The sequence below is a fragment of the Natrix helvetica genome (assembly GCF_964273705.1).
Source record: "Natrix helvetica genome assembly, chromosome: 5".
NCBI lineage: Eukaryota > Metazoa > Chordata > Lepidosauria > Squamata > Natricidae > Natrix > Natrix helvetica.
The window spans coordinates 13110835-13134171 of record NC_138551.1 but is presented as its reverse complement, the minus strand read 5'-3'; the positions used below and the strand labels follow the sequence as shown (position 1 = coordinate 13134171).

Here is a 23337-nt window from a genome sequence, read left to right as displayed (position 1 = left end):
TTAAATTTAACTTTAAAAATGAATAGACACAGACTTTTTATGCCTCCTTGCCAGTTTCTTTTGGGGAGCCAGCAGGGGTGCTGCCGGCCTTACTGCCGGTTTGGCGCATGCACATTGGCACCTAAAAAGTTCTGCGCATGTGCACAAGGTTGGAAAAGGAAAATAAAATTACATTTCTGCGTATGAAGATTGTTCTGCCCATGTGCAGAACAGAAAATCAAGATGAATGCCCCGGTGACAGAACCAGTTCGGGGACGTGGCAGGCCGAGTTACTACCTACTCAGCCAAACCGGGCTGAACCGGTAGGAACCCACCTCGGGGGGGGGGGGATACTTTCATATATAACTTCTTCAGAATTCTAAATGTGCCTATGATGCTAAAATAGTTGCCTTTAATCTAAAAACAGAAGAAATAACCAAAGCGAAAAGTTAAAAAAAAATCTAAAAATAAAAACCTGATATATATGAAAAGCAATAAACAACACAAATAACATTAAAATAGTTGCCAACCCTTGGTCAATATTAACCAAATTCCTCTACTTAATATTACATTCATTGTTAAAATAGATGGAATGCATTTGTTGCAACAGATATAATACTAAATGAAGTAAATAAGAAATTATGCAGACATTGGAAAGGAAGTGTTTAATGCACTTCCTTTCTTCTTTAAGAGTCTAATAAACCCTGTTTAGCTAAAGACTGACACTGAAATAATTATTTTTATCTGATTAATAAATTATTGGTTATTTTGCCAAAGCTATTGCCTTTCAGATTAAGTTTTAGCAAGCAAAAACAAGATACAACATTTAAAGGTTCAATGCCCACATTTTCTTTCCTTTGGTTCAAACATGCCTGATTCTCAGAGACTTGACTGGATAAACCTCTGTAGTTTTCTTGGCAAGGTTTTTCAAAAGGAGCAATTTTGAGATTGCCTCTTTCTTAGGGCTGAGATAAAGTGACCAACTAAAAGATCACCTAGCTAGTTTTGTGCTTAAGGTGCAACTAGAACTCACAGTCTCCTACACCAAACTGTCTCTCGCCCACAATTTACTCGGTTAGGAATTCAAAGGACAAGAGAATGCTTGTTTATATTTCAAACTCAGCCATCACTGAAGATGAATCATGGTTAAAACATGACAAGGAGAAATTTTATTGATATAAACAGCAACATGACTCAGGAATTCTCCCAAACTAGTTGAAGATAATAAGGAATCTTGCCACGAGTCTTGAACTCAACAGATTTTGCCATAGTTAGATTATTTTATCTACGGCTGGAGGACAAATATCTACCCTTGAATTCTTCATATTGTTGACTCATTGCCACATTCGTGGATGAGGAAATAAGATTGAACGGAAATATATCAGGGTTCTTTCTCTTTAAATAAGTAACTTAGTCAACATAGCAAAGTAAATTACTTGTACTGGTCTAGGTATCAAAAAAGAAGTTACTGCAGGTGAAACAGAAAATTGTTTAACTTTTTGGAAATTTTTACTACTACTTTTTAAATGCTTGTTTTATGATTCCTTTTTAAATTTAATGCAAACTAATGGTCGTCTGCAAGAGACTGTAGTGGGTACATAAAATATGTGCAAAATATTTGACATGTTTTTTTAACATCGGGAGCTGAAACATTTCAATAGCATTTACAACTCAAAAAAATTTTTTTTTGTTAAATCTACATGCTGCAGCCTTTAGAAAGAGCTTTTAAGAACCTTATGAATTGCAGCATTATTTCAGCAATTCCTAAAGTAGCCTGTATTATCCATGCATTGTAGTTGGAGGCTAACAGGAGTGTGCAAGTTGCCTAAGACCATTTACTGATTTCATAGCTAAAGTGGCATTTGAATCAGGTATTACTCTGGTAACCAAAATTTTAAATTGTGAATCAGAAACATTACCCATAATTTAAAATTGGGACAATAACGACTTTATTAAGTTAAAGTTTTCAAACAACTTGTTACTTTTCAGTTTAAATAGCTCTTCATCAACCAAAATTATTTTAAAATTCCTCCAAACAAGGGAAGAAGCCCTGCTAATACCAGGTTACTGTCTATACCCCCTACAAACCAAGTCCTGTTGAAGTACAGAAATGGTGTTAAGTTGCATCAAAATTCCTAAAAATAAGAAACAAGTACAGGACATTGTTGTTAACCCCCATATCAAAAAATACAAGGTTCAGCGGCTAAACCTGTTTTAGTCCTATGTGAGATACAAATATTTCTTGAAAAAGGAAAGGCTAAAAAGGAAAGATTGATTAGGTAGCCTTTAACAAAACTAATTTGGACTGGAGGTATTTCCTATTGGAATTGATCTGCAATCTATTTTACATAATTTTAGAATAAAGCTGTATCGAAACTTAGCTACCTACTTCAAATCACCTTTCTTTATATTACAAAAAGAAATATTTCCTATAAATTTTAGCAAGTCCTTTGAGTGGTTTTCTTCAAATTCTGCATCTGTCCTCAGTACTCTTACACCATTGTAGGAATGGTGTAAGAGTAATACACAGATGTAAGAATTTTGGAATGATGTTATATGTGGAATGGATAAAAAAGTTAACTCTCCCACCAAAATTAATGGGGCATAATTGCCTCACTTTGAACCCACTGCTACTGCAGGCTATTCAAAACCGTTCACGTGCAATATTACACTAAAATCTAGCATCAATGCTGGTACATAGCAATTAAAAAGCTCAGGATTAAAAAAAAAAACCTAACGTCACGTCCAAAATGAAGCTCATGGCAAGAATAAATTGTGAAACATGCGTCTACTATTTCAGTCCCTTCCCCCACAACTTTAAACTGAAAATCATAATCATATTACAATAAATTGGGTATTTTCATAATCTTACCTAATTTTTAAAGAGTATCTTGGCATTGCTATTAAAATGATCTATAATGATGGATCCAAGCTGTTCAGCTGATTTTTCAGCTGCTTTAAAATAAATCAGCATCACCTAATCCTTTTCCCATTTTGTTATTATGCTGTTATCAATTTGAGAAGCCAATATTTTCTTTCCTAATATCTTGTTGGAAACCAATTCCAATATTTGAGTTTTAATTTCTCTTTTTCTTCAAATCACTTCGACGCCATATTCACTGATAAATAAAACCTTACCGTATCATAACAAGATTGCCAGGTAGTCCCAGCAGAAACGGCTGTACATAAATCTTTCAGATGAACTATGATTGCAACAGACATTAAAGAATTTTCATGCATAATATCTAATAGAGACTCTTACGAACACATAATTTGTTTTGTAATATCCTGTCTGAAACTAAAGGGCACGATGGGTGTTCGCCTGGACACAGCAGGCCCGGCAAGATGCTTTGTATAGTTAACACCAGGAAGCTCAGAAGTCAACCGAGTGAGAATGACCCGCCATGTAACGCAAACAATTTCCCCAAATCAAACAAATCTGAACATGTTTTCAAACAGTGTTTCTATGAATTTCCAACATTTATGCTCTTACTTTCATTCATTCCCCTACAAGTGCCTGAAAAAGGAAGTTTTAAATAGGAACTCTTCCACGGACAGTGATGAGGAAAAGCAAATAATGCTTTTTCATGTACATTATTTTACAACATATGTGGGCTTATCCATATTTTATCTTCATTCATGTAGTATATAAAGGTGAAGCAATTGAACAAAAAAAAACTGTGTGAAAATTTAATTTTGCAATCACTAATTCAACAAAAAAATTTTTTAACAGATATGTCATTTCCTTCCGTGGTAAAAGAAAGTATACCCTCAGCTCTAATAGCTGGTATTGTCCCCATCAGAAGAAAGAACCTGAAGTAGACATTTCTTATTAACTCTCTACCAGTCTTTGTCATGGAAGAATTCTTTCATACTTCTCCAAGCAGATTTTTTTTGCGATGTGACATTTAAAGACTTTCTTGCAGGCACAGCTCATTCCAAATTTCCTGACAGCATCTGAATGGGAATTAGATCCAGGCTTCGATTTGGTCACTCTACCCATTAAAATAATAAAATTGTCTCCCTCCTCTGCTGGACCTTAGGATAGACGGGGCTCAATGTTCCAATTCAGGACACATAAATTAGACGGATCAATTTTACTTGAAGTAGGAACTTCTGCAGGTACCCAGGTGCCAAGCTATACAATACAATACAATACAATAGTAGAGTTGGAAGGGACCTTGGAGGTCTTCTAGTCCAACCCCCTGCCTAGGCAGGAAACCCTATACCGTTTCAGACAGATGGCTATCCAACATCATCTTAAAGACTTCTAGTGTTGGGGCATTCACAACTTCTGGAGGCAAGCTGTTCCACTGATTAATTGTTCTAACTGTCAGGAAATTTCTCCTCAGTTCTAAGTTGCTTCTCTCCTTGATTAGTTTCCACCCATTGCTTCTTGTTCTACCCTCAGGTGCCTTGGAGAATAGTTTGACTCCCTCTTCTTTGTGGCAATCCCTGAGATATTGGAACACTGCTATCATGTCTCCCCTAGTCCTTCTTTCTCAAGCTAGACATACCCAGTTCCTGCAACCGTTCTTCATATGTTTTAGTCTCCAGTCCCCTAATCATCTGTTGCTCTTCTCTGCACTCTTTCTAGAGTCTCCACATCTTTTTTACATCTTGGCGACCACAACTGAATGCAGTATTCCAAGTGTGGCCTTACCAAGGCATTATAAAGTGGTATTAACACTTCACATAATCTTGATTCTCTCTTTTTATTTAGGCAGCCTAGAACTGTGTTGGCTTTTTTGGCAGCTGCTGCACACTGCTGGCTCATATTTAAATTTAAAGCCCTATTAAGGGCTCTGCCAATGGCAGCCAACATTTTCAATTGTAATGACAAGTCTACTACCAACCAATGAGCACAGCCTACAAGGTCAGGATTCTAAGATCATGGCAGGTTTCATTCTCAATGAATGGGCTGCTATGTTTCGTACTAATGAAGATGGAGCCAATCAAGTGACTGATTTGTGTTGTTGCTGCCAGGGGGTGGGGGGGGTGAGGAGGGGATGGAGGGTTTTTTAATGGGTTTTATTACATGGTGGATTTTTTTTAATGGTATAAGAGTAATAGAGTCATCAATGTGTTAGTTGAAAAGCTATCTACATCTGTTTTAATAAATAAAATGGTAGCTTCTGAGCAGTGTTCAACGCAACCCCATGTAAAGGGTACAACTTTTTCATTTTTTTTAAATTCTCTTACATGCCATTTTAAGTATACATTCACATAATTGTAATTCTTCTTTACATTTATCATTCTTATACATGTATTATTTCATTTAATAAGATAATGTACATTTCGGGTTACTTTATTTACCATCCTTTCCTCCTTTTGTAACACCTCCTTGTTTTCCCTTTCTTTTCTCCCTCCCTCCTTTCTCTACTTCCTTCCCTTCCTTCTTCTCTTCCCTTTCTCCTACTCCTGCTCTTCCTCTTCGCCTTTCTACCCTCTCTCCTTCTCTTTCTCTCCCTTCCATCCTCCTCTCCTTACCTCTTTCTTCTTTCCCCCGTCTTCCTTTCATTTTCTCCTCCTCTCCCCCTTTCTTTTTCTATTATTGTTTTGAATTTCAAAACTCAATTTATGTTTCCTTGGGATGGTATTTCCACCAACCCAAATATAATTTAGTATCATTTCTTATTCCCTTACCTTCGCTAGTCTACCCTAGTTATGCCCCCCGCCCCCCATAAAGGGTATATCTTAAAGTGATATGGATAAACTGTTGTCATTGGTAGCCCAGCCCTTAGACAACCACTGCACTAGCCCTGTATCTGTCTACCTATCCAACTAATTGCAACTCTAAAAAACCAAGCGAGAATCTACCCTGTCCGAAGCCCACAAAGCCAATAAGGAGCCAAATGAGTTTTGCCACAAAGAGCACCTTCACATTTTGCAGGGGTTCTATTCCAGCTACTTACTTCCCATCCGATCCCCCGAGGCTCCAGATGCTGATGAGACAAGACCACCACCAGATCTCCAGCAAAGACCAGATAGAGATGAGCTCGCAGCCGACACCAGATCCCCAAGTGGGTCTGCCCACTTAGGAAGGAGGGGAACTACTATACAATTATGCCAGTCTACTCCGTACCTGCCGTCAATTCAGTACTATGGTTGATACGACTGAAAGTTACCAAGAGATCTAAACAGACCAGAAAGGGCACAATGCCCCCATCCAGATCTCAACAACCACAATGACCAATGCTGTTTTCGTCCCATATCACGTTTGAGTTCAGACTATCCAGGATTCAGACAAACTGTTTTTTAGGGTGTGCTGCATTTACTAATCCCATCACTTTCTTAAAAATCTTCCCTTGAAATATAGAGACCTGGTTATAGTTGCCTAAAATTACTAGACCCAAGGAAAAGGCTTCTTCAAACAAAAAGGGGTTTTTGTATATTTTGGCAATTTCAATACATAGGTTTTATTTAAACGCTATGGTTTTTGGCTACATACATGAAAAACGCTACGCTGTTATTTTAATTGCCGGGATTATCTATTCAACAGTGACTGTGACAATCATATAGCCTTGTTCTAATCCTCAAACTTGTGTTAAATATTATTGGGAAAATGGGCAAAAGTGGGAAGAGGAACAACAAAAAATCTCCTAAAACCGAAGGGCTTCTCTGAATGAAAATGTCTGGACTTCGTGCAACTCTCCCCCCCACAAACAGATCATTAATTGTACAGCGGTAGTGCAATTAACTGTCTAAAAAAGCCCATTAAATAAGGCTGCTGTCCAAAACTGAAATTAAATATTAGGTCAACCAATACCTTTTAGAAAAGCTTAACAGCCATCATTTCTAAAGGGGGAGGAGGAGGAGGCTGTTGTTCTAGCCTCATACACTATAGGACCCACCACCCCAATTTGTAAGCATTACTACCCGTGTTTCTCCGAATATAAGACAGCGTCTTATTTTCTTTTGACATCCCCCCGCCCAAAATAAGCACTTGGCCTTATTTTCAGGGAGGACTTATTATTTTTGAGGTGCAGGTGGTGGTGAACATGGTCACCTCATGGCTGTTGCTGTGTTGCAATATTTTGGGGGAGGTCTTATTTCAGCCCATGCGCTCAAAAGCCCGATTGGGCTTATTATCCAGGGAGGTCTTATTTTCGGGGAAACAGGGTAACTTCCACATTGTCAAGGGCAATAAAACAGAAACGAGTAACCTGCACACAGCATCCCTTCCCACAACCCTAAATAGGGCATCATGTACCATGTGTTCCAAACCCCTGAATGTAAAATTAGTCTGACACAATGTAATATCTTCTTCCTATTATTTATGTATGCAAGTATTAGCTTGAAGTCCTATTGTCTATGGAGATTCTCAGTCATCCATTCCATGGTTGTCTTTTGTTCTTTTCAAAAGGCAGCTGGATTTTCTTGGTTTTCCTTCCTTGAAAACTTTTCGCTTCTAATCCAAGCAGCTTCTTGAGAACTACAAGATGCCTTTTGAAAAACATCTTTGGGACTTGAAGTCGTATTATTTACTTTCATCCTTCACCAAAAACACCCCCTGTTTTAATCTGGTTCTTTTCCTTGTTTTAATTTCAAACTGTTTCTCATTCCCAGTTTCTGCATTCTTTGAATTGATAATTACTGATAGTTCTCGGCTTACAACTATTCGTTTAGTGACTGTCCAAAGTTACAGTGGCATTGAAAAAAGTGACTTGACAGTTTCTCACCCTTATACCAATGCAGCATCCCCACATGCGATCAGTCATGTGATCAACATTCGGATAATTGGTAACTGGCGGGTATTTATGATGGTTTAAGTGTGCCAGGATTTATGAAATCACTTTTTGTGTCCTTCTGACAAGCAAAGTCAATGGGGAAGCCAGATTCATTTAACAAGCATATCCTAACTACAGTGATGCATAAAATGAGGCAAAACTCAACAACTGTCTCGCTTAGCAACAGAAATTTTAGGCTCAACTGTAGTTGTAAATCGAGGACTACCTATATAACCACAACTCCGCCCAATCCTACATATGGAACTACCATGAATATTGCAATCAGAGTGACAGGATGGCTGTGTTTTATGCTCCCAATTTCACAATGCCATTCTCTACTTCTAATATAGTATCTTCCCAGAATTCGACAAAACATCTTTAATTGCAAAGTATTATTTTCTCTGGTCTTTCAAAGGAGGCAATTCCTAAACATTAGCTAGAAAAAATAATAATTAGATGCTTCTAAAAGTTCTCTGAAATAGTCATGCATGCTATCTTTCTAGAATCTAGAGGAAGAATATGGCATAATCAAGATGGAAATGCTTATTCAGTTGGGCTGGATGTTAGGTATTACGGGATTTTTGTTTTAAAAAAAGACCACTGTGACCGCCTAAATATCTATGACATACCAATATCTTATTTACTTTAGTGCTATTTCTGTTACTTGGTTGCTATCCCCTTTCTTTTGGATCGAAGTACTGCTTTAATTTTTATTACTGCCAATTCTGTTAGAAACAAAAGCATTTTACTCATTAGACATGTAAGTGTAGTATAGTTTTTAATAAATGAAATACTGAGCTATCTCTAGTGGGAAGCCCTTGGGAGCAAGGAAGCCAATCTGAATTGCATTAATAAATATTTATGCCAATTTAGCAGGATAAATATTCTAACTTCAGAAAACCCTTATGTGCAGAATGGCCTGCTGTGACTCAGCATGGATGCAACACACATAACAGACAAGAATGTCATTCTCCACATGAATGATGAGTGCAATATTTTAAGCATCAATTTGACCCAAAATTTCATGGTGCAAATACATGTTTCCACATTTAACCAGACCTTCTCCATTCTTAAAAGCAAGCATCTTGCAACAAACCATTATAAAACTATTTTTTAAAATTAAAACATGTTGAAACTATTTTAAAAACTGTCAAATTACTAAAGTTATCAGATAGTTCATGTTTTTTCATGTATTTTTATTGGAAAACAGTAGTTCCAGATAGCTTTAAATCCTGCAAAGCAAAGCACAAACCAACACTTTAAAAAAAGGAAAAGGGCCATGTAATCTTAATAAACATTTTTATGTCTATTATATACAACACACACATATATTCTCATTTTTATTTTGATTGTATCGCTGTTGTTTGACCTAAAATTGTTTTCAAAAATATAATAGAAAGTTAAGCATCCTAAAAATATTATGCGTAACTCAATGGTTCAGATGCAATTCAGATGAGATTTTTTTTAAATATGACATATTTCCATGTTTTTTTTAAAAAAATAGCATTCCCAATATTTTCCATCTAAGAGGATGAGAAATCTGTGTTACATAATTCAATGGGTTATCTATAGGTACTTGCAATGAAATACAACATCTTGGTTAAGCTCCACAGATGCAAGCAACCCACACCTCAAGGCTGGCCACAAGCCGCAAAGAAACGCTTTGATTTTTCAGAACAGTAAAGACAATTTCACACATAGCACCACCCTTATTGTATTGCAGTCATGTCTACAAATGGAGTAAAGTCAGCAAACATACGCTGCACATACAGTTGTTGATTTTAAGTGTATGGCAATCATCTAGCATTTCGAAGCCAGTATTTCTGCAGACAGGTGTCTTACTCTGCCTAGTCAACCTCAATTCTAACAAAAACCATTCCCTTACACACCTCCTTGTGCTCAAGCAGTCCGCGTACTAAAAAGTCTGAAGACGGCAAAGCAAGGCGGATTGCTCACACCCAGCCACGGCAAGCTGATACTCTTATCTAATTTCCTTTTTAACTTTTGTAATATGTATTTTTTTAAAATGCTGTACACCACCCTGACCCCTTTGGGAGAAGGGGGGCATATAAATCCAATAAACCAACAAACTGATTCAATAGATTCCAATGCTCTTTCAGCCAAACAATAACAGCAATTACATTTTTACTATTCTCCCTATTTTAATTCTTTACAGGTAGTCCTCAACTTAGACCATAACTGAGCCCAAAATTTATGTGGCTAAGTGAGAAATTTGTTGAGTTTTGCTATTTCACAACTTTTCTTGCTACAGTTGTGGTTAAGTAAATCACTGCAGTTGTGAAGTGAATCTGGCTTCCCCACTGACTTTGCTTGTCAGGAGGTCACAAAAGGGGACCTCACACACAACCCCATGTCCCCGCAACTGTCACAAATATGAACCAGTGACCAAGCGTCCAAATTTGGATCGCGTGACCAGGGAGATGCTGCAACGGTTGTTCAGTGTGGAAAAACGCTAACAAGTCCCCCTTTTCAGTGCCAAAGTTGTAACTTCGAAGAGTCACTAAACGAACCGTTTGTTGGTCAAGGACTCCCTGTACTTGATAAAAGAGAGGGAGCTACATCTTTCCTGGGGAAAGGATGAAATAACGCTTTTAATGGCGTGGGAAAAAAGATGACAGACAAAAGGAACAAACCAGTGCAAGCTTTGCCCTGATGATAGTTTGATTCAAAATTCCCCTCCTTCTCTCTCCTCCCAAGGACACACAGCTCACACTGTCTCGCACGAAGGCTTTGCACAAAACCCGCACACCACCACAACCCTGCGCCAGCCTCTTCTTGGGACCGACAGTCGACTACTGTTGTGCACGCTCGGCAGGCAGCCGTTTATTTCTATACACCCCCCACTTCCCCCCTCCCTTCCCACAGCAACAGGTCTTGGCTTGTTCACATCCCTGTTATCCTTTCCCAGACACACAACAACCCCGAGAGGTAGGCCTTGAGCACTGAAAAGGCTTGAACTTTCTTTCTCCAATCCTGGCTTCTAGGACTCCCATGTTGGTCTTGGAACCCGAGTGGACCCATCTTGGGGAGAGGGTTTTCCTCATTCTCACATTAAAAGCACTCCCCTCCGCAGACCCCCCCAAACACGAGTTTCATCCCCTTATAATTCCTGCTTCTCTTCCCCTTCCCTCCCAAAAAACAAACCTCTTATGAATTTAAAAACGCCCATTATTCCCCCACCCAACATAAGGAGGGATTGGCCGAGAAGGATAGGAGTTGTAGTCCAAATCCCGCTTCTCTTCCTCTTTCCCCCCCATCTCCAAAAAAACCCAGGCCTCTTATGAATTTTAAAACGCCCATTTCCCCCCCACCCAAGGTAAAGAGGGATTGGCAGAGAAGGATAGGAGTTGTAGTCCAGGCCGAGAAAGGATAGGAGTTGTAGTCCAGGCCGAGCATAGGAGTTGTAGTCCAACCCAAGAGCCACGGGAGTTGCCGAGGGGGCTGAGTGGGCGACCCTTGCCCTCCCCACGACCGCCTCCCACACCCCACACCCACAGAGGGAGGGGGCGCCGCCGGTTACATAGCTTTTCCCAAGCCTCCCCCCCCCCCAATAAACACGGTTGGAAAAGGGCGGGAAAAGGGGGGGCTTTGCCTTCCAGAAAACCCAACCAACGGCTCCCAGAGCCGAGCACGGCCGCGGGGGCTCCCCTACCTACTTCACAACCCACCTGGCCGAAAGGAAGACGGGCGGGCGCCGAAGAGCCGAGCAGGCCAGTCCGGGGCCTCCTACAGCCAAAGCGAAGCGAGAGGAGGAAGGGGAGTGGGGGGGGAAGGAAAAGAAAAAAAGGGGGCGTGGCCGAGAAACCTGCCTGTCAACGCTCCGTGCCCGCCCCCACCGCCGTCGAAAGAGCCAATCGAAACAGCGCCCGCGGCTACAACTTTTAAGGCGCCGGGACCGCCCTCCCTTCTCCCTCCCTCCTTCCCGACGTCACTTACTACGCGGAGTGGTACCGCCCCAGCCTAGCTGTTTGTGATCTTTAGGCGCGCCTTCGCTCCCCCCCCCCCCCGGGGTGGCTCCTAATGGAACGCGTCACCAGAGCGGGACAAAAGAGCCGGTAAAGGGACGCCCGTCTCTTCGGCAAACCCCGCCCGGCCCCGCCAAAGCGTGGAAGAAAGAGAGGCTGGGCTAGATCGACTCACTGCCCGGTGGGTCGAAGGAAGGAAGAGCCGGTCTCCTTTCCTTGCGGTTCCTGACTCACTCTTGCACGGGGTCAGGGTACTAAAAAAAAAATGCTGCGGGTGGCGCCTTTTATTAGCAATGCTAAGCATGCATTTATTTTTGGTTTATTGTATTCTAGGCTTAATGCAATAACTCCGCGCGTGCCACTTCTTCCCCGCCCCGGAGACCCATAACAACGAGTCGCAAAAAATAAGATTGAAGCCCAATACCTGGTGCCAATCAGAACAATCGTTCTGCAACTTCCACAACTGTCTGGTTTGGTTCTGCAACCCAACAAGGCAGACACAGGCTTCAGGGGATAATCAGGACTGCAGAAAAAAACAATTGCTACCAATCCGCCTTCCATTGAGGACCTGTAGACTGCACGAGTCAAAAAGAGGGCTGTGAAAATATCTACAGATCCCTCGCATCCTGGACATAAATTGGTTTCAACTTCTGCTCTCAAAACGATGCTATAGGGCACTGCACAGAACAACTAGACACAAGGATAGGTTTTTTCCCTACTCCATCACTGTGCTAAACAAATATTTCCCTCACCACTGTTAAACTATTCACTAAGGCTGCATTACTATTACTACTAGTCTTCTCATCGTTCCTATCACCCATTTCCTCCCACTTATAACTGCAGGACTATAACTTTGTTGCTTGTATCCTTATGATTTATATTGATATTGATTGTTTTCTGATTGCTTATTTGTACCCTATGACTAGCATTAAGTGTTCTACCTTATGATTTTTGATGAATGTATTTTTATTCCCCTTACGTACACTGAGAGCATATGCACCAAAGACAAATTCCTTGTGTGTCCAATCATACTTGGCCAATAAAGAATTCTGTTCCATTCTATTCCATGAGGGCAAGGAACACAATAAAGAACATTTCATCTCATGCGATGGCCCTGACTAAGCAAGCCGTAATTGTGGTTTTGGTTTTTCCACCTCTTTATGCAAACCCAGCCAACTCTCATTTTTTCCATAAGCCATGGATAAACAAGTCATGGTTTAGCACGGATTAACCGAGCTAACGAAACTTGCGTTTTTTGTCTCAGCCCAAATGCCACACTTTTTTTCTGTAGACACTAGAACTGCAGCGTTGAATGGTTAAGATTAGTCCGAACATTTAAATCAGTATGAAAAATCTTGCCATGCTTGGATGAAACAAATTTATACATTTAATGGTAAGTATGTAAATTTTGCTGTTTCCTATATGAGAAAAAGAAATGCTTTTTTACTGATTTGCTAGAATAATCTTAGCAAAGTAGACTTATCTTTTAAAATAATTCAATTTCTCGCATGCAAAATATAGTGTCAAGTGTGTGTGATAAAAGAAGAAAAGATGGAATCACAGATGAATGGAAGCTGATTTAATATAAAATATATGGAAGTGGTTTTGGGAGGATTGAATTGCAAAACAATTATATAAAGGAAGAAGAAGGGGAAGGAAGGGGAAAAAAGAAGAAGAAAAAGTCATAGTTGGATGGAACCGATAAGAAAAAGAAAATGGTGAGAAAGTTTGAACAAAATGGAATTATTTAGACTTATTGCAAAGATAGAAAGATATGGAAATGTCCCTTTATAAAAGTGAAGGAGGAAAAAAGAAAGGCATTTATTCTGGTATTGGACCAGATTATTAAACATCATGTTAGTGACCACTTGCTTAGGCTTCTAACAATTAATAAGAACTAAATATGGGCTTATAACCAACAAATCATTTACCATTTTGACAGTTAATACAGGTAGTCCTCGTCTTACAACCCCAATTGAGCCCAAAATTTATGTTGCTAAGCAAGTGAAGTTTGCCCCATTTTACAACTTTTCTTGTGCCACCATTGTTTAAAGAAATCCCTGCAGTTGTTAAATTAGTAACAAGGTTGTCAAGTGAATTTGGCTCCCCCATTGACTTTGCTTGTCAGAAGGTCGCAAAGGGGGAAATCACATGACCCTGGGGACACTGCAATCGTCATAAATATGAGCCAGTTCTCAAGCATCTGAATTTTCATTATGTGACCATGGAGATGTTGCAATTGCCGTACGTATGAAAAACGGTCATAAGCCACTTTTTTTCAGAGTTGTAACTTCGATCAGTCACTAAGTAAATTATTGTAAGTCGAGGACCACCTGTAGCTGTAATAGATTGGTGGAATGCTGTAGATAAGAGTATATCTTGACCTCAGTGAAGCATTTACCAAAGCCTCTCCTAAGGACATGCTCATTAATAAAATTGTAGATTATTGGCTAAATAACACAACTGTTAAATAGATTCATTGCTGGATGAATGAGAATGCTATTCTATGTAGAGCGCTACTCCTGACTGGTGCAGTTTTATTACTGATCTGGATAAAGGGGGGGAGGGGAGGTCAGGGGGTGATGACAAAACATGGAGGACATAAGTGGGAGTAGTGGCTAACACATGAGAAGACAGAAGGTTCAAAGCCCCACATTTGAGAAAGAAAAAAAGACAGTGAAAAGCACAAATACAGAATGGGAGAGGTTTGGCTTGGCACGACTACCTGTGAAAAAAAGCCTGGTGTGACGCAATGGCTAAAAAGGCAAATGTGATATTGAGACGTATTCATAAAAGCACCGAATCCAGATCATGGCAAGCAAACATCTCATTCTAAATTTGCCTTGGTTAGGACTGACCCAAATTCTGGGCATGGCAGTCTTAAAACATTGGAAAAAGTTCAGAGGAGGCTATCTAGGAAAGTCCAGTGAAAAAATAGTTTTAAAAAACTTGCAGAAGACAACTGAAGAGAGAGAGATGAAGGGGTCTTAAGTTTTTAGATATCTAAAAGACTTTGGTTAAGGAAGATCTGGACTTGTTCTTTGTGTGCATTTTGGCAAAATGTATAGAACAAAACTACAGAGAAGCAGGTTCAAGCCGATACGAATATTAATAAAACTGTATTTTTAGATGTACATAGTTCGTTTCCTATCCCTATCTCTTTCTATTGAAAAGTGTAAAAGCATGACATCCTTCTTGGGAATCTAACCAAGCCATCTCCAAACTTTGTTGCCTTTTAAGACTTTAGACTTCAATTCCCAGAATTCCCTAGCCAATATGGCTGGCTGAAGAATTCTGGGAGTTAAAGTCCATATGTCTTAAAGTTGCCAAGTTTATAGACTCCTGATCTAACCCATTAAAAATGGGAATTTTACTTGTGAGTAGTCATCCACAGAGTATGTTACATGATTAACCTTACTGAATTAAAAGTTGGACTTCTGGGAAAATTCATATAGTCAAATTGCGTATGTTTTTACTGCAAAGGTAAAGGTTCCCCTCACACATATGTGCTAGTTGTTCCCGACACTAGGGGACGGTGCTCATCTCTGTTTCAAAGACGAAGAGCCAGCACTGTTCGAAGACGTCTCCGTGGTCATGTGGTCGGCATGACTAAACGCTGAAGGTGCACAGAACGCTGTTACCTTCCCACCAAAGTGGTCCCTATTTTTCTACTTGCATTTTTACAATGCTTTCAAACTGCTAGGTTGGCAGAAGCTGGGACAAGTAATGGGAGCTCACTCTATTACGCAGTGCTAGGGATTCGAACCGCTGACCTTTCTGATCTACAAGCTCAGCGTCTTAGCCACTGAGCCACCTCCTCATCAAATCACATTTAATGAAATCATGACAAATGGGTATCTCCAAAGGATAATGCTACACCTGTACCGCACAGCATTATGCATATACTTTTGGGGCAGCTGGTAACCTGATCAAATCCGGCTTCATCGTGTGGAATGGAATTAATCAAGCCTAGAGTTGTGCATACGAAGCCTTTCTCCCCTGGAGACCTGTATCTAATGTGTTGGCATAGAGTGTGGCACCGTGCCCAATGTCAAGAACGGAACTGAGAGAACCAGCCAAACTTTGTCTGCCACTCGTTGCCCTATGCATGGTGGGACGTGTTAATAGAGATTAAGAGTGTGCAAATGTTTGATTTAGGCAGAGTGCTCATTGGTCCATCAGAAGGCAGGCATAATCAACAACAAAGGGAATAAGTATTTTTAATCAGCTGCTATACAGTTTTGCACGTTTGCTTGGATGCAAGGCCTGTTTATTGCAATGGGCTAAAATTGAAGTCTTAGGAAAGCATTTATATGGGTACAAACCAGTGGTGGGTTGCAGGCGGTACGCCCTGCTACAGGAGTACCAGAGCCTGCCCGGAGCACCGGATACCGTTCCGGTATGGTGCTCCAGAGAGCCCACACACCCACCCAAGCTCCTTACCGGTCTTTTAAGTCTTCAGTGCTTCCGCACACACGCACGGCATGTACAACGCCTGCGTGACGCTCCGCTGAGAAGCTGGAGCATTGCGGAGGCTAACGGAGGCGCTAAGACACATGCGCAGGCTGATCTGGAACCCACCACTGGTACAAACCTCCGCCAAACTCATAACAGTACAACTTGGCGTCAGGCACATAAACTAAGCCTTACCCATCTCATAAAAACCATTTTCATGATTTAAAAAAAGGAGATAGGTACAGTACCATAAGTAATGGTAAAGCTTCCCCTTGCACATATGTGCTAGTTGTTCTCGACTCTAGGGGGTGGTGTTCATATCCGTTTCAAAGCTGAAAAGCCAGCACTGTCCAAAGATGTTGCTGTCCGTGGTCATGTGGCCGGCATGACTAAACGCCGAAAGCTCACGGAATGCTGTTACCTTCCCAAAGGTGGTTCCTATTTTTCTACTTGAATTTTTACATGTTTTCGAACTGCTAGGTTGGCAGAAGCTGGGACAAGTAACGGGAGCTCACTCTGTTACGCGGCGCTGGGGATTCGAACCACCAAACAGCTGACCTTTCTGATCGACAAGCTCAGCCTCTTAGCCACTGAGCCACCGCATCACCATAGCTTCTTTTAAACAATCGTTTCTACCATTCCCCTGGTGATTATTCATGAGAGGTAAATTAAATCCCCAATGTACAAAACAATAGCAAAAAATATACCCTGGGTGTAAGAAATCCACACACCCCTGTTAAAAAGGCCAGCTTTTTTGAAAGGCAAAAAAGTCAGACCAAGATAAATCACTTCAGAATTTTTTTCCACCTTTTAATATAAAATATATGTTGTACAATTCAATTGAAACATAAACTGAAACCTTTTAGGGGGGAAATAATAAAAAACCATGAAGTAGGGTGATTGTATGGGTACACACTAGGGGTGGGTTGCTGCTTGCATTGCTGTCAGTTTGCTTCACTGTGCGATTGTTCTGCCCATGCGCAGAACATGAAAACATTGCTAAAAAACATTCTGGCAACTGCAGCGGCAACCAGGGAACCGGTTCGGGGCGTGGCCAGCCTGTGTCGCTGCCGGTTCTCCAACCAAGGCCAAAATACCACTACTGGTTCGCCTGAACCAGTACGAACCCGCTCCTGGTACACACCCTTAAAACATACACCTTGTTGAATCATCTTTTGATTTTCTGACAGAGTCAGTCTTTTGGGGTAGCCTGTTAGGATGGACATCTTGGCTCGGGAATCTTTTCTCAACTCTTCCTTGCAAAAGTGCTCCAAGTTTGTCAGATTATGAGGGCGTCTCCTGGGCACAGCCCTCTCTTCAAGTCACCCCACATATTTTCAATTGGATTCAGGTCCAAGCACTGGCTGGGCCATTCCATAACTTTTGATCTTCTGGTGAAGCGATTTTTGATGATGTTGTTGATCTGGAGGTATGTCTTGGGTCATTCCCATGTTGACAAGAGAAATTCGTCTTCAACCTCAGCATTTTAGCAGAGGCCTAAAGGTTTTGTGCCAAAATTGACTGATATTTGGAACTATTCAGAATTCTCTCCACCTTGATTAAAGCACCAGTTCCAACTGAAGCAAAGCATCCCAAAGCATGTTGCCACTATCATGCTTCATTGGGGGTATGGTGTACTTTTAGTGATGTGCAGTGTTGTTTTTGTGCCAAATATAAAGTTAAAAGTAAAGGTTCCCCTCACACATATGTGCTACTCGTTCCTGACTCTAGGGAGTGTTGCTCATCTCCTGTTTCAAAGCCGAAGAGCCAGCGCTATCCGAAGACGTCTCCGTGGTCATGTGGCTGGCATGACTAAATGGCGAAGGCGCATGGAACGCTGTTACCTTCCCACCAAAGGTGGTTCCTATTTTTCTATTTGCGTTTTTACAATGCTTTCGAACTGTTCGATTGGCAGAAACTGGGACAAGTAACGGGAGCTCACTCCATTACACGACACTAGGGATTTGATCCGCTGAACTGCCGACCTTTCTGATCGACAAGCTCAGCGTCTTAGCCACTGAGCCACCACGTCCCTTGTGCCAAATATACTTTTTGGAATTATGGCCAAAAGGTTCAAGTGGTCTCGTCAAAACCTAGCACATTTTGCCACATGCCTTTGCCAGACCTGATGTAGGTCTTTTTTGCAAAATGTAGCTGGGCTTGGATGTTTTTCTTTGTAATTAAAGGCTTCTGTCTTGTCACCCTGCCTCACAGCCCAGACATAAGAAGAATACAGGAGATTGTTGTCATACGTAATACACAACCAGTACTTCCCAGAACTTCCTGCAGCTCCTTTAAGGTTGTTCTAGGCCTCTTGGCAGTTTCTTGGACCAGTTCTCTTGTTTTCCCATCAGGTTTGGAGAGATATTCAGTTCTAAGAACTGTGGTGCCATATTTCCTCCACTTGTTGATGACTGTCTTCAACGTATACCAATGGTTATGTCCAATACCTTGGAAATTTTTAGTATCCTTCTTCTGACTGATATCTTCCAATAAATGAAATCCCTTTGTAAGCTCTTTGCAAATTGATCAATCACTTCAATTCATGGCAGGGGTGTACTACTATCAGCGGTGGGATATGACCGGTATGCCCTGGTACAGGCGTACCGGTGCCTGCTGGAAGCACCAGGTACCGTTCTGGTATGGTGCTCCGGAGGGCCCACTCACCCTCCCGCTCTCCTTACCGCTATTTGAGCCGATCAGGGCTTTCGCGCACAGAGCATACGGCACCTGCGCGACGCTCCACCGAGCAGCTGGAGCGTTGCAGGCGGTAAGTATGCATGCATGGTGGATGCCGGGCCCCGCTGTAGCGTACCAGTTGCAATGGGATCCGGAACCCACCACTGATAGTATTTAATATCAATTTGAACATAATTGGTTAATTCTGAACACAGCCAAAGCCCTATGAATAAGAGGGTTTGCACACTTATGCAACTACATTATTGTACATTCTACTGTTATTTTTCCCCCCATAAAAGATTTCAGTTTCTTTTTCCATTAAATTGTGGAAAACCTTATAGGGAACACGTTATACTAAAGGTGTGGGGGGGGGATCCTGAAGTGATTTATCTTGATCGGATTCCCCCCCCCCCCCATCTCAAAAACTTGGCATTTTAACGTGTTTGTAGTCTTTTCATATCCCCTGTATTGCTCCATGAAATACGGGAGAAAACGTTTTAAAACTGCTCTACGTGCTCCCATCGAATGCTTCAGAAAAACCACCCTAGAGTTAAACGTAGTCCGTTTAATCTCGTCAGAGGTTTTGTGAGAAAAATGATCCCAGATAATTTTATCAATAGAAAGAAATTCAAAACAAAGAGATTAAAAGCAACCAAAAGCTTTATTTGTTGATAAGAGGCTTCTTATCAATAGACTGCATGCCAGTCTTTGATGCATCAAAATCAGTTGCAACATCCGAAATGCATCATATATCTTTTATACGGCGGTTTTCTAAGAAGGAAAAAAAACTGGAAAACTGATAAAACAATTGGGATCCAAACTTAACAAAGAAGGACTGACAACTTTATGTATATATAGCGAGTAGGTAACGTGAATTGGCTCACATCAGGGCTCTGGGTCAGGTGCTTCAGGAATCTATTTTGAAATAAATTAAAGACGTTAAATAAATGTTATTTCCTGAAATTCCCTAAAACGTTTTGAGGTTCCATAACCATTATGTGCTTCTTGCTCAAAATAAGAATGGCCTGGGAAGGCCTTGTTCCGTTAATATTTGTGATACAGAAGAGCAATGATTTTCTCCTTGCTTTTCTCCCATCATGGCACTGTGTGCGATGAGGAAGACTATAATCTTTTTACTAAGCTTCGATTAAGAGTTAATAACTCCATCTAGTTTGCATTCCACATTCTCTGGAACCAAAATGGTAGAAGCACGGCTGCTCTCACGCTTGAAAGGCTACACCTTTTGCTGCATCATTTCTGCCAGAAGTGGTGAGAAATGGCACCATATTGTCTGCAAAAAAAACCAAACACCTCTCTGCGTTTTGGAACACAGGACTGTTGTATTGGGACTATTTGCTTATCCATCTGTGGGCAACAACAAGCCCATCCATTCAGTAGAACCCACATGCAAAATGCATTTGACTTCCTTCCCAAAGTCAATACATGCAAACTGATGTAAATTGTATTTGTAAAAAATAAATAAATGCCCACACCTGAGCTAAGTTCCAATAACCGGGATAAGTGAAAAAGAAGAAAAAAATACACTTTACCAGTACAAGAGTTGTATGTCTTAATGTACATGGTCACTAACAGGATTCCCCTCCTAGGTAGCAAATCAAGGAGCATCTTTTAAAACGCTTGGAGTACCAAACATGAAAGAATTGCTAGGCATCTTTTTGGGAGAACTTAAGTGTCAAAGTGCTAAAAAAACAACACCCCAGGGCTTGCAAATTACTGTAATGTCATTTCATTTTAAACAGGTCCGGTTGCCCCTCCCCAAAAAATGTTTCACAGTCCATAGATCCATTCTACAAATAACCCTAAGAGCCCCCTGCCATACAACCAAGAGATGGCTGGAAACTATTAGTTTTAATTCACCGTTTTTGAGAACGAGGGAGAGAGAGAAAAAATATTCTACATTTAGCTTCACCTGGGGGGGGGGGAGTCTGCGGGCATCCAGATGAGCCTCTTCGTGTCTGGTTGTTTTGCAAGGTGTGGATCTGGGGCTCCCAACCAACCAAGGACCCCAGTCCTCCTCCTCCTCCTTTCTGCAAACACCCCTCCCTTCTAACACTGATAATGTTCCCTAGTTGGGTCATGAAACGTCTGCAAGAAAACGTTGAAGAAGGGGCAGAATTCCAGAACACGGTGAATGCGGACAACCGTCGCACCCTGATTTTTTTGTGCGGCACGCCACAACTTACAAAACAGGCAAGGCACCTGTTTGCTGGATTCTCCTCTTTCTCCCATCCAGAACGAACGAGCTTCCCCCCCCCCCTCACCCAAGACTACCAACCAACCGTCTCATTCCTGGAATTCCCCCCCAAACGGACTGATAAGCGTGAAACAAACCATGTTCCAAGACATGCGGGACAAGTTTCAGGGAAGAAGAAATTAGAGAGATAATTCTTTTTTGTTAAAAAAAAAAAAGCGATGGAGGTGGGAAAGGCAGGAGGTCTTTTTAAACGTCTGAACCTGGCCGATTTCTGACCCGGGAGATCTTAATTAACCGGGCTGACTCAAGGTTGATTCAACCTTCCATCCTTCCGAGGTGGGTAAAATGAGGACCCAGATTGTTGGGGGGCAAATAGGCCGACTCGGCAAACCGCTTAGGGAGGGCTGTAAAAGCACTGCGAAGTGGTATATAAGTCTAAGTGCCATTGCTAGTGCTATTAACCACTTGTAGCAGCAACTTCTCAAGCGAGAGCGCTCTCTTCTCTTCTTCCTCCTCCTCCTCCTCCTCCTCCTGGTAGAATTCAAACCCCGGGACCCGCAAATTAGGCTTGTCCCGGGACCCCCAACCCCGCAATTTGAAACAGCAGGTACCCCATTGGAAGGAGGACTTGGGGTGGGGGTGTCCACCCTCCCTTGCGGCAGGGAGCCGTCGCCACGCCCACCCACCCACCCTTTCTCTCCGATCCGCCCCCTGGGATTTCCGCGAAACGCCGCCGGCTGCGGAGAAAGTCCGGGCGAGGCGGGAGGGACGCGGCGATCGGGGAGTGGGGGGACTCGCTCCCACCCACCCACCCACCCACATCCCATCCATACACCACCACCCTTCCCCAAGAAGCGCCCCGCGAGCCGCAGGGCTGGCTGCACGCCTCCGCCCAGCCCGAAACCACCGCGCGCTTTCAAGGACGCGAAGAGATCCAGGATCCGGGGAAGGGGTGATGGGTGGGTGGAAGGGGCGGGGGAGGTGGAAGGGTTTCCCACCGGGAAAAAGATCCTAGATTATTCAATAATAATAATAATAATAATAATAATAATAATAATAATAATAATAATAATAATAATAATAATAATAATAATAATAATAATAATAATAATAATAATAATAATAATAATAATAATAATAATAATAATAATAATAATAATAATAAAAATTGCCGTGGGCAGATAGGGGGGGGCTACGTGCTGCGCCCGTCTCTTTTGTTCCAAAGGGGAGGAAACGGGGAGCCGGTGATCGGCCCTGGAGATCCTCCCGCTGCAACGTGGGTGGATTTCTTTCTTTTTTTGATCCCGTGGCGACCCCCGGCTTGCCACTGGAGTGACGACGCCGATCCGGACTCGACAGGAGGCTCGTGGGGGGGGGGGGGTGGATAGCTGACTGGCTGGCTGGGGGTTGCCTTAAGAAATGCCGCGCGCCTCTTTCTCACGACCGGCAGCTCCTCCGCGCGCACAGCACACACACACACACACATACACGATACACGGGTACACATACAACTACTTGCGATTTCTTCCCCTCGGGCGCCGTTCCGTGTCTTTCTCTTCCTGCAGCGCGTTTTTTTTGGGGGGGGGGGGTTGTTATGATGATGATGATGATGATTTTTTGCAAGGCTCGGAATGTCACAACACAAATGCGTCCATTGTGCCTCTCTCTCTCTCTCTCTCTCTCTCTCTTTCCCCCGAGCGCTCCCGGAGCCTCGCTTGAACTAGATCCCTTCTTTTTCTCCCACTTCCCTCGTGTGCTCATCCAACGTGATGGACAGTTGCTATGGTTTCGCGGCTCTGACGTCAAAGACATTAAAGAGAGAGAGAGAGAGAGAGAGAGAGAGAAAGAGGAGTGGGGGGGGGACGCGCGTTTCTCACTGCTGGGATAACTTGAGCTCGTAAAAAAAAAAAGAGCGAGAGAGAGAAAGAGAGCGAGGATTTCTTTCTCCAGCTGAGTCTGGCAGGGCGTAGTCCAAAGTCTCCCAAGCTTTGTTCTTAGGAGGGTGGGGAAATATTGCTCCAGAAATCTGACAAGCTCTTCCCTGAGTTGGGTCACTAATTAAAAAAAAGGAGATGGGGAGGGGGAGAGAAGAAGAAAGAAGAAGAAGAAGAAAAGAAGAAGAAGAAGAAGAAGAAGAAGAAGAAGAAGAAGAAGAAGAAGAAGAAGAAGAAGAAGAAGAAGAAGAAGAAGAAGAAGAAGAAGAAGAAGAAGGAAAAATCCTCTCCTTTTTTGCAAAGGTGTAAAGGCATCTGAGTTGCATGCAGAATAAGACTGCAAAGGTTTTATTACTGAC

The 23337-nt window shown here is 41.9% G+C and overlaps 1 protein-coding gene across 4 annotated transcripts in view; it reads right to left on the bottom strand.

Moving 5' to 3' along the window:
• The window catches only part of GNB4 (G protein subunit beta 4), a 50662-nt gene extending 27922 nt beyond the window's left edge, over positions 1-22740 (bottom strand). For 2 of the 4 annotated variants that reach the window (XM_081955565.1, XM_081955564.1), the window contains exon 1: positions 22554-22740. The gene's annotated coding sequence lies outside the window, so the exon portion shown is untranslated. Of the gene's footprint in view, positions 1-11398; positions 11562-22553 lie in introns of those variants that run through there. The other 2 variants (XM_081955563.1, XM_081955562.1) reach the window with 2 other exon arrangements.
• Positions 22741-23337: the final 597 nt, after the last annotated feature.